This window comes from Camelus ferus, chromosome 11 (genome assembly GCF_009834535.1).
Source record: "Camelus ferus isolate YT-003-E chromosome 11, BCGSAC_Cfer_1.0, whole genome shotgun sequence".
NCBI classification, from domain to species: domain Eukaryota; kingdom Metazoa; phylum Chordata; class Mammalia; order Artiodactyla; family Camelidae; genus Camelus; species Camelus ferus.
Window position 1 is genome coordinate 20,810,366 of NC_045706.1, and position 15,437 is coordinate 20,825,802.

General features: G+C 38.1%; 1 long non-coding RNA gene across 1 annotated transcript in view; it reads left to right on the plus strand.

Moving 5' to 3' along the window:
- Positions 1–8,191: 8,191 nt before the first annotated feature.
- LOC116667022 overlaps positions 8,192–15,437 on the plus strand; it is a 429,450-nt gene continuing 422,204 nt past the window's right edge. Inside the window, exon 1 of the long non-coding RNA XR_004323799.1 lies at positions 8,192–8,852. This is a non-coding gene — a long non-coding RNA (uncharacterized LOC116667022). The remainder of the gene's footprint in view (positions 8,853–15,437) is intronic.

Below are 15,437 nucleotides of genomic sequence, written 5' to 3' on the forward strand. Positions count from 1 at the left end.
TGCCTTGTGGTAGGTGTTTTATGTGTGTTGGATGACTTGATTCTCATAGTAACCCAGTGAGGTACAGTCTATTATGAAGCCATTTTACACGAGAAAAAGACGAGTCACAGAGAGGTGGCACACTTAAAGTCATACAGCTAATTCGTGATGATTCAAACGCCAGCAGCTGACAATTTAACACTCGTAATCACAGCACCAGAATCACATAGGACCAGACAAGCCCCATCCCTACCACTGTGAGATTGCTTAAATCACTTTGCTACCTGAGATAACCATCATGTCTTTTGTTCTTAATTTATTTACTTTTTGTTTTTCATTTATGAGAAAAACCCATTGAAGCCAATAGGCAAACTCAAGTTTTGTCCCAAGCAATTTACCTGCTCATGGCTCTCTTTCCTTTGGACTTTGAAATAGCAATTATCAGTTCCTACTTATTCCGAGATATAAGAAAGCAAAACATGTTCATCTTAAATATGCAAAGCATTTAATGGAAACATCCAGCACATTAAAGACTATGTAGCAGACTTGGTGTACTCATGTCAGGGTTCCTCTAACCCTTGACATGGAAGGCAGGGTTTAGGTCATGTCTGCAATAGACATTCTGGAAGTGGGATCTGAAGTTTTGGCAGAGAGAGGATGTACTGAGATACAGAGACATCTAAAGAGATGTGGTGTTTTTTTTTTTTTAATATTTGATTTCTTTCTTGCATGTTATTTTTGGAAGTGGGAAAGTTGGTTTTGAAATAAAAGAAAAATTTAATATATCTTCTTAAGAACATGCACTCAGAGTTTCACTTTCATGAGAAGGGGCATAAAAACAAAGAAACAAACAAACGAAACACCCAGACACTACCACTAGTATGTACTTCACTTAGAACCTTGAACGTCCAAACTCAGGAATGATGCAGTTGAGCCAGGGATGGTAAGGGAGACAGAGCTTAAACACCAACTACTTAATGAGCATCTCTTACATTCCAGGGATTTTGCTGCATGATAATAAGTCACAAAGGAGATCAAAGCCTTCTGAGGGCCCTCTGGGAATTTGCAAACAGTTTGGGGCATGAGATAGAAACATATGAAATGAGGAGAAAGAGCTATGGAATTAACGTAGCATGGTACAGTATTATTTTCAGATCACTTTCTGTTGTCAGTGACAGAATGCTAGCTCAAATTGACTTAGCTACAAAGAGGGGATTTTGAACCCCTGGAATTTGCACAGGCAAATCCTGTGGTTCAGAAAGTGTCACCTGGAAACTACCTCTGTCTCTCAGTTCTACTTCACTCTGTATCTCTAGAATGACCCCTAGAACCTCATCTTTTTTTTTTTTCAGCTTAGTAACTGCAGCGGAAGGAGTACATCTTTCTCGATAATCCCAGAAAATCTGAGTCTAGTAAGGTAAACCTAGCTTGGGTTACGTGCAATCCTCGAATCCATCTCTGTGGCCAACAGAAAGAAGTTCTCAAATTGACAAGGCCTAGGTTGTTTGCCTACCTTCAGCTGGAGTGGGTGAGCATCCTCCAAACCGCATGAATGAGGATTGGGAGTTCCCAAGATGAAAATCAGATACTCTGTCTAGATGAGGGAGCCATGGATGCCGCATGGGCATAACGACAGAATCCTCTCCTTTCACTGCAGAACCATAGTATCTGCTTTCATGTGGCCCTACTCAGCGATATTCAGGCTTGTCCCAGTAACATTAGCCTCACAAGGTGTGCTTAATTTGAAGATGATATGGGTGTTTTCTTTGGCCTGAGTCTAGTGTGCAGCCTTTTTTCAGAGACAGTTGGCTGACTTCCAGCCCAGGACATTAACTTTTAAATTACTCTCAGTCAGCTTCCAAGTTCAAGTCAAGATGTTGATTTTAATCCCATGTAAAGACCTCTAAATCCCTGGCTACTGTAGTAGCAACAGTAGAGTTTGCATTTTCTGCAGACCTAGCTGCCTCAGATTGATGGCTAAATTAGAGCTTTATTTTTGGAGCCCCTCCCAATGGTCCTGATTCCCTTTTTTCCTGTCTCCCACTCAACAGAGTTCTGAAATGAGGTTTGATTAGACATATTCGTTGATAAGAAGATCTAGTGTTGAAGCCAACAGAATGAAAACATTGTTATGAGATCTGGAAGAGACCTCCATTCTTGCTTATTGCTTCAACTGCCTTTATTACATACATCTGTTGTCATTTTAAAAAAAATTGGTAAAAAACATATAGTATTTACCATCTTAGCTATTTTTAAGTGTACAATATAGCAGTATAACAGTTCTCAAAAATGTTTTCATTTTGCAAAACTGAAACTCTATACCCACTGAGCAACAACTCCCATTTTCTCCCCTTCCCCCAGCCTCTGGAAACCACTCTTCTACTTTCTAGTGTCTTTTCTTATAAGAGAAATAATCCCTAACCATATGAGAAATAATCGAGGGGCCAGGAATGCTTAATTGGGACTTAGAGTATGCCCAGGAGACTTGAGAGCCATTTGCATGCATCAAATATATGCCATGCATGTCTTTTGAATAGACTGCTTCAAATCTGATTTGGACGCAGGTAGGATGTGAATGATTCGGAACAAATAATAAACTCTGGATTATTCCAGTGGCTGGCATAAGAGTCAGGTGTTGGAAAATACAAGAAGAAAGAATTTGGAACAACATAAGAAGGCTTTTTGTAACAGAACTGTCTTATCATGGGATGAGATTCCTTTGGGAGGACGAAGTTCCACACCACTACAGATGTTCAAAATATAAGCTGTTAATAAAACAAAAGAATTTTCTAAAAGGTCATCAGATACCAGACAAGGATTAACTTAAATGTTCCCTTTATTCTCGTCAAACTATGAAATTTTTGTATGGCTTTGGGAAAGAGATAAGACTATAGTTTATTTGCTATTTAGCATGACATAAATACAAAATTCAAGTGTTTTATTTGGGGTCTAGCAAGCTGAATATTCAAACTCTCTTGTGAACATACTCAACCATAGATAGTATACTGTATCAAAATTTAAAATACATTTGGTAGGTAAGGGGCTTTCTTCCATTCCTGGCCATAATATAGTATAAGAACTGTCATAAACAACTATAAAACTGGGCAAAATATATTAACAGATCATATTCATACATTGAACACTAGGAAATACTGGCATATGATACATGAGAGAAGGGAAGTAAATGAAGTGAGTGCTGCAATTTCCCCTGCTAAATGCACAGGGACAGTTTCTGAACCTTGGGTGCAGGGAAGGGCAAAAGAATAGGGCCTGGTGATCTTGCTGAATGGAGGAGATAGAGGTCAACATTCAAGGAGACAGCTGCATCTACAAGTGCACATAAAACTCTGGAAAAGAGAGCAAGAGAAAAAAATCTAGAAATCTGCACAAGTATCCTTTGGAGTTATTGCTGAGTAATAAGCAACCCTCATATAGGATGAAACTACAAAGATGAACAAAATAAGAATCACAGAGTGTTAAGATGAACTAGACTCAAATCTCACAGAGGGTAAAGAGATGTTCAGGCTTCCACCAGCCAGAATGGTAAGTTCATTGTGATGCCCCAGAGCAATATGTGAATTCTCTAGAAATTTCATGCTATAGAAGTAAGGCTGCACCATCCTAGAATGAAGGCTTTTATAGATCTATACCCACCTAAAAAACGTTTAAATCACACCATGCATGGATCACATGGATCCACAAGTATCTAATTGCTTGATAGAACAAATCTGTTTAATGGAAGACAACCAAATCTAGACTCATCAATGCAACAGCCACAAAAATTAAACTATAACCAAACATGCCAAAGACAGATAAATGCATTTCATAACCGGGAGAAAGATCAGTTATTAAAAACAGATTCATCAAAGAAGAAATAAATAAATGGAGAGATACTCTATGATCATGGATAAGAAGACTCAATAGTGTCAAGATGTCAGTGCTTTGCAGCTTGATCTATAGATTCAAAGCAATCCCAATAAAAATCTCAGCAAGCTGTTTTGCGGATGCTGACAAACTTATTTTAAAGTTTATATGGAGAGGCAAAAGACCCAAAATAGCCAACATTATATTGAAGGAGAAGAAAAAAGTTGGAGGACTGATACTACCTGACTTCAAGACTTAGTATAAAGCTATGGTAATCAAAACAGTGTGATATTGGTGAAAAGAATAAGCAAATAGATCAATGGAACAGAACAGAGGGCTAATAAGTAGACCCACATAAATATAGTCAACTGACCTTTAACAAAGGAGCAACAATAATAAAACAGAGCAGACAGTTTTTTTTAACAAACGGTATGGAAATAACTGGACATCCATGTGCAAAAACATAACACTAGATGTCCTTCACAAAAATTAACTCACAATGGATTATAGACCTAAATGTAAAAACCAAAAATTGTAAAACTCCTAGAAGATAATGTAAGAGAAAAACTTCGATGACCTTGGATATTGTGATGACTTTTTAGATATAACACCTAAGGCATGATCCATAAAAGAAATAATTGATAAGCTGGACTTCATTAATATTAAAAAACTTATGCTCTGCAAAAGATAATGTCATGAGAAGGAGAACATAAGCCACAGAATGGGGAAAATATTTGCATAAGACACATCTGATAAAGGACTGTTATCCAAAATATACAAAGGATGCTTTAAACTCAACAATAAGAAAACAAACAACCCAATGAAAACCTGGGTCAAAGATCCTAGTAGATACCTCACCAAAGAAGATAAACAGATGATAAACAGACATATGAAAAGATGCTCTACCTCATGCATCACCAGGGAAATGCAAATTAAAATGAAATATCACTACACACTTATCTGAATGGCTAAAATCTAGAACAACAACGAAGACTGGAAAGGATGTGGAGCAACCATAACTCTCGTTCTTTGCTGATGGGGATGCAACATGGCACAGTCACTTTGGAAGACAACTTGGTGGTTTCTGAAAGAACTACACCTGTTTTACCACATGATCCAGCAGTCACACTCCTTAATATTTACTGAAAGGAGTTGAAAACTTCTGTTCATACAAAAACCCTACACAGGGATGTTTATAGCAGCTTTATGCATCATTGCCAAAACCAAGGAGCAGAAGATTTTTAGGATCATGAAAATACTATATATGATAACATATTGATGATCGATCCATGTTGTTCTACATTTACCTAAACCCACAGACTGTACAACACAAAAGGTCACCTGTAACATAAACTATGGATTTTGGGTAATAATGATGTGTTGATGTGAATCCATCACCTGTAACAAACATCACTTTGGTGGTGAGGCTGATAATGGGAGGTTTTAAATGTGTAGGGGCAGGGGGTATATGGGAAATCTTTATCTTCCTCTCAACTTTGCTGTGACAGCATGAAATTATAAAGGATTAGAAATGGCAGAGAAAATATAATCAAACTTGAATAAGGAGCAAAATAATTTATCCAAAATGGCACATGAGACAAAAAGAAAACCGAAAGAAGAACATTGCTCCAGTGACCTATGGAATAATACCAGTTGTACAGCACACATGTCATTTGTGCCACAGGGGGAAAAAAAAAGCAAGGGGCAGAAAAATATTTGAAGAAACAATGACCAAATTTTTCCAAGTTTGATGAAAACTAAAAACACAGGTTCTAAAAGCCACACCAAAGGACATCATAATCAAATGGATAAAAACCAATGACAAAGGGAAAATATCGTAAAAGCACCAGGAGATCAAAAGACAAATGAAATACTGAAGAACAAAGGTCAGAATTACCACAGAGAAAAAGGACACATCAAAAGTAGAACAAGGATGATAATTTCTTGAGATGTCTTATTATAAATTATGCAAGTCAGCAGATAATGGAGCATAATTGTAAAGTACTTGTGAGGAAAAGCTGATAACCTAGAGTTCTAACATCCAGCTAAAAACAAATTCTTCAAAAATTAAGGTGAGATGAGAAATCCTCAGACAACAAATGCTGAAAGAATTTTATGCCTGCAGATTTATACTATGGGGAGTATTTAAAGAATTCTCCAGGTAGAAGGAATAACACCAGAGAGACTGGATTTACATAAATAAATGAAGATCACCACAAATGATAAATGTAGAGGACATTTTCCCACATTTTAAGTGTCTTTAAAAGATAATTAACTATTAAAACAGCAGCATCAATTTATTATGGGGTTTACTCTCTATATATTATTTTGTTTTTCATACTAGTCCTCTGACCTTTAATATTACTGCTGGCGAATCCTCTAGAGCAAGTTTCCAAGGTGTAGTATAAAATTTACTGATGATAAATGCACAATTTTGGATGCTACATAGATGACTTTTAAAAAATTTAATATGTCTGTGTTTGTTTTCATAGACATTATAAAATATATAAGCAGAACATAAATTTCTATAATTTCATAGATGATGTTTTTCCAGGCAAGGCTTGAGAAGGATACTGAGTCGAAATGGAGATGTAAGTAAAAATTTTAATTAATATGTGGGGACCACAGGTGCGGCAAAAGTCATCAAGGTGATACGGAAATGCTTGGATTTTGTGGGTGGGAGAAACTACTTCAAGACACACTAGGATGATTTATCACCCTAGCCTAAGGACTCTGAATTTTAGCGTTGTGTTACCCTCTGCACCTCCTTTTCCCCCCTCCTCCTTACAAACACAAACAACCCCCAACTCATTGGCCAGGACCTCAGACACACACCCACATACACTTCTAATGTAAACCTTCCAGCTGGCCAGTGTTGTAATGAGTGAATGACTTACAGGTGAACCTAATGGACTCCAGCCCTCCAAGCTGACCCCCTGACTCTCCCAGGTACCAAAGTCTGTGGTTTATCAAGAGGAGGCTCCAGCACATGGATTTCAGGGTGTTTGGGGGTGATTTATGAGCTTACAAACCAGGTCATGAGTAGGAAATACGTGCCATTTATCAGCTCTGCGGAGTCAATGGCAGATGGAGTAAGAGCCGGCTCCAAGGCCTAATAAGCAAACAACTCTCACCTGCCAAGGAGGGGGCAGGGAACAGGGCTCACCTGTAGCCAGAAACAGGGACTTCATCTTATTTCTCATCAAATACTGCTTTTGCCAAGTAATATTTTTCAATTCCAGTTGGGAAAAAAAGGGCATGTCAAAATTAATGTCAAGAATTGATGTTACGAATAAAAAATTGTGCCAAATTAGCCCTTCAGATTTAATTTGATGCGTAGCTTGCTGCCAAGGAACTTGAAACTTTTGCAGTTGTTGGGAAATAGTTACAAATGGCAAACAGATTCCTCCATCACCTTCTGTTCCTCTCCTCCCCTCCCCCCATAGCATCTCTGGGAGAGGCAGCTACAGGCTCTGGGTGTGTGTCGGAGAGGGGTGGGGAAAAAGATAGCTGTCAAAAGGACCTGGGGTCACTATAGGAAATTGTTAGAGTGTTTCTAATTTGCATTTCATATGAAGGATTTTCAGGTCGAGGTTTTAAATAGGAACTACTTAAATTCAGATCAGTATGTTAGAATTCACATTCTTTGAGACATAAAAGATTTTGGAAAAAAATCAGCCTATCTTCATAACCTGCTCTAGCCAAGAACTTGCAAGGACAACGTTGTACGGCGTTTGTCTCAAATTTGTTTTAACTTTTTAAATTCTTTTTTTAACAATCAAGTTAAAGTTAACTGAACTTTTTGCTTTTTGTTTTTGTTAAGCACTATTCTGAAACAGGCTGATTTATGTCACATGGAACTTAATTTCTTCTTCTTTATTCCTCGCATTCTGACTCCACATCAAATGACTCTTTGATAACGTCAACTTAATTGTATGAACTTGAACCACCGAAATGGGGCTTCCATTTTTCTAAAGTATGTTACCCCAAAAGGTAAATATCCTGGTTCTTTCATACCTGAAAGGCAAGTTTGCAGTCGGGAGATGGCGCCTTATGTAGAGAAACATTTTAAAGATTTATTTAAAAAGAAAGGAAAAGTATACCCACAAGAACGGGAGGCGGGCTGATCTAAGGGAGGAAAAAGCGGCAGTTTTTGTCTCCCTTTCTCTTACATCTTCGCTTAGAGGTGGTCTTTTAATTGATTGACGGCTTCCCCTGGAATGCTTAGTCATGTTTGGCCCCTTTGCGCATGTCCTTACCCGTTATATACAAAGAAAAGCCCACGGGAGCGGGAGGAAGGGGAACCTAAACCGCAACGTTAATGATAATACAGTGGACATTGGTCGTGTCCCGTCAGGTCCTTTCTGCTACCGTGCAGCCGTGGCTGTCCGGTTTTAACCAGTATTTTTGCTGGCACTCATTTAGAAGAAGTCAAGTCCGTTTATGGTGGAGGTGAGCATACTTCCCTCTTCCGGACCATCCTCCCTCTTGTTGCTGAAAGATCGCCCCCGTCCCTGACGAGCCAAAGAAGACAGTGACTAACAGGAATTCTGGTCCTTCCTGCTTCCACTCGCAGGCCAGGATACTTCTCATGGCACGCCTCTTCGCCTCATACCGCAGGGCTGGAGTCTGTATTCCAGAGAAGGCGCGGCTCTGTTCCCTCTAGAAAGGATATCTTGAATGTTTGGTGAGCACACTTGGCCTCAGAGAAACTCCTGAAATTTTAATGTGTTTTCTTGTCAATCAAACAGAAGTCCAGACTCCTGTTGGGCTTCTGTGCCCTGGAGCTTAACTGCCTTCAGCATTGCTGGTTTGAGGTTGTCCTTTCCTAATGGGCCGCCACGGACCGAGTGAGAGTGAATCCTGGCTGCCTAGTACCCCTGTGAAAAGGGAAGGAGCTGCCCACCGGCAGGGAGACAATGCACATATCAGACCCTTGTGGTGACAGAAGATCCAACAAGTGAAATATTCAGAGGAAGCTGAGCTAGAAGCCACACCCCAGGAGCCAGGTAAGTCACCTGTTCATTCATTACTTTATACAACAAATGTTATGGACCACCTTCTGTGTGAATGCACTCTACTAGAATCTGGAGAATATACAATCAATAGCTCATCTATTCTTATTCTAGAAACTGAATTAGGAAGCCTCACCTAAAAAATTTCTAGAAGAGAAGCTATCACAAATAGAAAAAATTAGTGCTGAGAACCAAATGTGAGGCCCAGGGTAAAAATGTTGTATAATTTCCACACAGTGCAAGAGTTATTAGGGCTCTGGTTATGACAAATTGCAACACTAACTGACAGATCTTGTTCACTTATTATGTGTCAAGCACGTGTATTAGCTTATTTAAATTCTTAAAGTGGACTATGTATTTCCCTGTTTAAGGACGAAGGTGCTACACCTTGGTAAGTTTTAACTAACTAGCCCAAACTCGCACAGCTATGAATTACTGGGGCCAGGAGTCAACTCCAGGGATTTTAATTAACAGCCAAACTCTGACAAACGAAGTCTGCATGGAAGACTTGACAGTGAACCAAAGATTGAGATCTGAGTCAATGAGAATGAAAGAGAAGGACCAATCACTGGGGGGAGTAGGTGGAAGCGGCAGAGACCTCCATGGTTTCAGAAGCTTATAATTTATGCCCAAATGACATCTGTTGGGATCACATAATTGGCATGCTGATGGTGCACTGCGGCAGGGCCAATCCTAACATACATCTGATTGTTTATGTCTTTCTATTTTTAGGAGGCAGAGTTTTATTTTCATGATTACTCTGATTTGGGAGTATATTCCATATTTTTAAATAAAATTTAATTTCAGTAAGAAAATGTTATGCTAATGGCAAAATTCATAAAATTTTTTTATGTTAGGCTATATTATGAAACGTGAAGTGTGATATGTTTTGTTTTGTTTTTTAACTTTTGTAATATTTATTAGTGCTGTCTTCCAAGCTACCAGATATGTTCATGAACTATTATGACTTTATAAAGAAACTGTTTTAATAAACACTACTAATAAACCCTTTGTTTATAAAAAGTAGAAATAGCAAAACTCTTCCTGTAGCAATAAATTCCCCCTCCAAAAAAAATATACCCATAGGAAACTACTTTGTAATTTATCCTATCTAACCATTGGCCTTACATGATTTTAAGTTTAATAAATATTTGATGGCATGAAAACAAAAGGGTAGTTGTTTGGAATATTGTGAACTGGCTGCATAGAAATAGATGTGTTCCATATCAAGACAGATGAGTTAACAGGGTTACTGTCCATTTGCTACTTCAACTAGAACAAAAGAAAGACAAGCCTGTTGAATCACTACACTTTTACTCCTCTGCCCTGGGCTCTGGGTAATATCACTGATCAGACCCCCTGACTAAGGAAAATCAGTGTGAAAAGAAAAAAAGGAAAAAAAAATTAGATCTTTCCTCCAAAAAAAGATGCTCTTCATCAAAAAGCAACACAAAACAAATCAGTGTTGTCATTTTTGAAGAGTAATTCTTGTGCTGTACAATAGAAGACAGAAATGAAATGAGTTACGTAGCTGAAGCTAGAGATCATCTCGTCTTACAGGTGAATAGGACTCTATTCTTTTTCTATATGGTGTGTGGTATGTTTTATTTTGAAATTTGATACGGTAATGTAGCCCCTTCTTCAAAGATGTGAAGCCTAGGTTGAGTCAAAGATTTGCCCAGGCAATGTGGATGTTAGTGACAAAAGTAAGTAAGACTAGAGGTCTTCTGGATTCTTCCTGGTCAAACTAGATGGTATATGTTCTTTCTAATTAATAGAAATAGTAGATGTGTGTGTCACCCACATTATTGGATGTCTCTTATTTTAAGGAAGTTTTCCAAATCACCACTTCCATTCTTTACAATTAAAATGTATATTTGCTAAGTATTTCTGTCTTCTTACACCCAAGAGTTCCTTGAACACTGGGATCATGTGTTAACCATCTCGGTGTTTTTCACAGCTTCCAGTATACACCAAGGTCCTTTGCAAGGATGTCCCGCTTTAAAAGGTTGAATGAATAAATGTATGTGTGATACTGAAGCAGAGAGGTAGCAGGATACAGTTAATCACACTAGGGTTAAAGGATAAACAAACCTAGCTCGGTTATCTACCTTTTGTAGAATTTAGGGCAAGCTGCCTCACTTTTTAAATTTTTCGAATTTTCTTTTTTTTTTTAATTTGTAAAGGGGAGGTCCTAGTAGAACTTAATCTCACAAGATTCTATGAGAATTGCAATGGATTAATACATGGGAAATGCTTGGTACCATCTGTGGTATTAGTAGGGTTTTAATTAATTGTTACTATTATCTAAGCCTACTCACGTTTAAAAAAACAAGGGTCAAAAAGTCTTGTGTTGCCATAGTCGGTTACTGACAAGTTTGAAGAGTTAATGTTTCCCTTGAGCCAAAAGCCCACGTCTCTCCAAAACAGCCATTTGAATTCAGCACTATGGCTAAAAGGTGAGGCAAGCGTTAACTCACAGAGAAGTGCAGTGTGTGCACTGAAAACACAGCCCTGAGTTTTCCGTCGCGTAGCGTGTATGAGGTAATTTGATGTTTGATTCTCCTGTTACTAACGCAGGAGTGATGATTCTTGTAACTTTGTGTCCTTCCGCCCCCGCCCCTGCTGCAGCTCAGCTTCAGGGCGATGGTTGGCAGTGACGTGGTACTGAGCTGATGACACTGACCAGCTTCCCTCCTTGTAGCTGTGAGTGTCTGCTTTGTGTTCAGATCAGTGAGAAGAAGGCCTCACAGCTCCTCAGAATGACATATACATCGCCAGTAATTACTTTCGGAAAACGAAAAAGGAATTAAAATCAGAGCCTGAGTGTAGAAGGGGGTGGCAGGTTTTTGGAAAAGTGTATTGGCAATTTGAAGCATGAATAATTAATTTCTGTCTTGAGATTAAGTTCAGTCTGTGTTTATGATCTGCTAAAAAAAAAAAACCTCTAATGGGTTCTAAATAAATTCAGTATCAATTTAAACTATTAGAGGAAGTTAAATCAGAATAATTAGGATATTAAAATACTTTGTGCATTTCCAATCACTGCCTTATTGAGGCTCTGGACCTTTTCCAAGGAACAATAATAGCATGAATATATTAGGATGTTTGCTTCCCTTAGAATGTGACTGTTTGCTCATGTAAAGATGATTGGGTTGGGGGAGGGTTGTAGCATGTACAAGGTCCTGGGTTCAATCCCCAGTACCTCCATTAAAAATAGTAATAATAAATAAGCCTAATTACCCCCCCCCGGAAAAAAATCCCCCCCAAATATAGTTAAAAAATTATTTTTAAAAAGATGATTGAAAACTTGCAGGAGACAGAAAGCCAAACTGATGTGTTGATATATTCAAGGGAGTAGGTGCTATATACATGATGAATTATTTTGTAGATACAGATTGAAAACAGCATAGTGACAGTTTACTGCTAAGATAGTTGAACTTGATTATTCCTTATTTGTAGTAATTGCTTCATTACATACTGTAGTAAGGATGGCGTTATTTTTGTGACATTTTCAATTACTGTAGAATGAGTTGGTAAAATCTGAATAAGATTAAGGTTAATTCCAATGGAACCCAGAGCTTGGTCATCTGTTTATTTTGCTTATGGCTATCAGTTCTTGCTGTAATTTAATTGGAGATCAAGGATTTGCCCTCTGTGGTACTCTTTTAGGCTTACCCCCACCCTGCTTATTCCTGCTGGGAGCACAGTAAGCATGGAAATTAGAACAAATGCAAAGAATTTTGGGATATATTTTGCCCTTTTTCTGAAGCAACTGCTTGTTTATTTATAAATAGTTTTGGTGAATCTATTTAGTGACAACCATGGTGCAATGCCCATCAACATTCAAAGAACCCTCTGGGTTTAATTATTTTAGGATTTAGAGGAATTGGTCTGTGAGTGATTTCCCTGAATTATTTCAATTTTTTTTATTGTTGTTGTTTCTTTGTTTGTTTCTTTTCTCTTAAGCATTATTCAGCTCACCTACATTTAGGTTTGTATTTTGAAAAATATTACTAATTAGTCCAACATAAATACGATTTGATATCGAAGCACTGGCTACCAGAGCGCCAGACGCTTACTGTGGCAATTTAGTCCTTGCTTTCCTATTTTCTCCCAGAGGGAGAGAGAAGGAGAGAAGACAGACTTTCAGGGCAATTTAATGGATCCTCTATCTCCAGCAGATCATGAAGTATAATTCCTAGTTATGGTTCAAATGACCCAGCAAAACAGTAGTAGTTTGAGCACCAAGCAGATCAATGAAACTATAAACAAAATTTAACAAGCAATTGCTAATTATTCTTAGTAAAATTGTGAAAATGTTTATGTATCCTAATGAAAATGAATAATGGATACTTAATTCTCCCTCCCTCCCCCTCTCTGTATATATATATATGTGTGTATATATATTTACACACACATTGTCTATATATATACACACTCCATATATATATATTTTTTTTCCCTTGCTTGAAATACCCTTCCCTATTTGTAATGTTAATGGAAGTGCACTGTTTTCTCTGCCTCATTAGAAAGGGGTTGTTAAGCTTTCAAAACAGAAATCTTTATATATTCTAAAATAGAGCTGAGCATCAGCAATTGGAAAATTGTATCTTTAAAGGCTTTGTCTCACTTCAGAGGATTCAATAGGAAAGAGCGCGAGGATTTTTTTCTGAGTCAGTTTTCATGATACTTCTAATAGAGAAGCAGTGTCTGCATTGTCGGACTGTGCCACTCATCTGTGCCACTTTCTTCCTTCGGGGGGTCTCCCTATGCTTTAATTCCTCATGTGCACAATAAAGCTAAAACCATCCTCTTTCACTCTCCCTCAGGATGTGGGTGAACAGTGTGTGAGAGAAGCTAGAAAGGTTGTCAAGGGGAAGTTAGGTCAGTGAGGTGGGAAAGCATTGAGTTTGGGGCCAGAGAGTCCTGTGTTTTCTTGCTGACACCATGACTGACCTCAGACAAGTAACTGTATTTCACTGAGCCTCCATTCCCTCACTTGTAGAATAAGTAAATTAATAATATCTACTCTGGAAGTTTCTCTTAAGAGCGATAATGTATGTCGTGTCTATTACAGCATGTGGTAAATAACGTGCACTCAGTAAACACTGGCCAGTGGTAGTACAGACAGTCAAGGTCACAGTCGTTGCAATAGTAACTTTACCATCCGATGGCTGTGTCATTTTGCTGTAGGTGATCATTAACCATCTATTCACAAATTTTATTATTTTTTAAAATTTCCGAGTCTTTTAAAACAAGTGCGAGCTAGATAGCTTGGATGAGTGTCTTAGAGGAAGTGTGATGTGAGGAAGTCAGACTCCCGGTCAGGGATGCAGAAAGCACTGTGGAGCTGGAACACCTGAGAACACATGTCCTATCTAAATCAGCCAGGCACTACTTGCTTCTAGCTGATTTTCCTCTTTAGCAAACAAAGATCTCAGTGTTAGCCAAGCTTTTTTCCCAAGAAAGTCCAGAAATCTGAATAACACAAAATATCCCCCTTTAAATGCTGGCAACAAACTAAAAACTACTGTGCATACAACAGTGTCAGGCTGAACACAATGTGATTGCAGGACAGATTTAGCCTGTGGACACAATTTGAAACCTCTTATCAAGATAAGAGACAGCAATACAGTTAATATTTATACAGCATATACCGTATGCTCAGTGGACAAACTTTTGTACTTGACATCTAGGAGCATACTTAAGCCTTCCAATGATGCTGTAAAATAGGTATTAGTAGCCAGTTTGATTATCATCAAGTCCATTTCACAGATGAAGAAACCCAAGAAAAAGAGAAGTTAAGTAACTTACCCAAGGTCTCTCAGTTCCTTAGCAACAGAACTGAGATTTGAACCTATGTAATCTGACTGCAAAGGTTTTTGCATTCAGCCCCGGGTTTACAGACTAAAGTAAGGAGTTTTTCTTATTTATAGGAATCATTTATTAATGGGATCTTTAAAGACAAAGTTCTGTAGGATTTAAATTTCTCTGTAGGCATACATCATTCAGTGATATTTATTGAATATGTTCAAAATGCAGAGCCTTGAATAAGGAGCCATGATGGAGATGAAGGTGTATAAACCGTGGACCTTGTCTTCAAAGTTCTTTTAGTTAGTAAGAGAGGAAATGTGTAGCTAGCAAAGTATCATGATATATGGAGGTGGAGGGGGCTCCAGGGGATGTTTCTAAAGGTTTTTTGGTATTAAAAGGGGGATTTATTAGTAGTTAATGGATGGCTTGTTAGACATGGTGGCATTTTACCTACATCCTGAAAAATAGGTTATATTTCAGTGCACAGATATGAAAATACTAGGGGGTCAGTGAAAGCAAAGATTTTATGGCAGCAAAAGCTACATTTTAGCAAATACAAGGAATAACCCAGTTACTCTATAATCAGAATTTGTAGAGGATTAGAGGAAGATGAATGTGGAAGGACACATGGAGGCTAAGGTGTGCCTGCTAAAGTGTTGTTTTCTCCCTGCTGTCATTATTAGTCTGTTCCCTGATCATCACACACACACACAGACACACACCCAAACAAACAATAACAGCAACAAACTAACATGAAGTTTC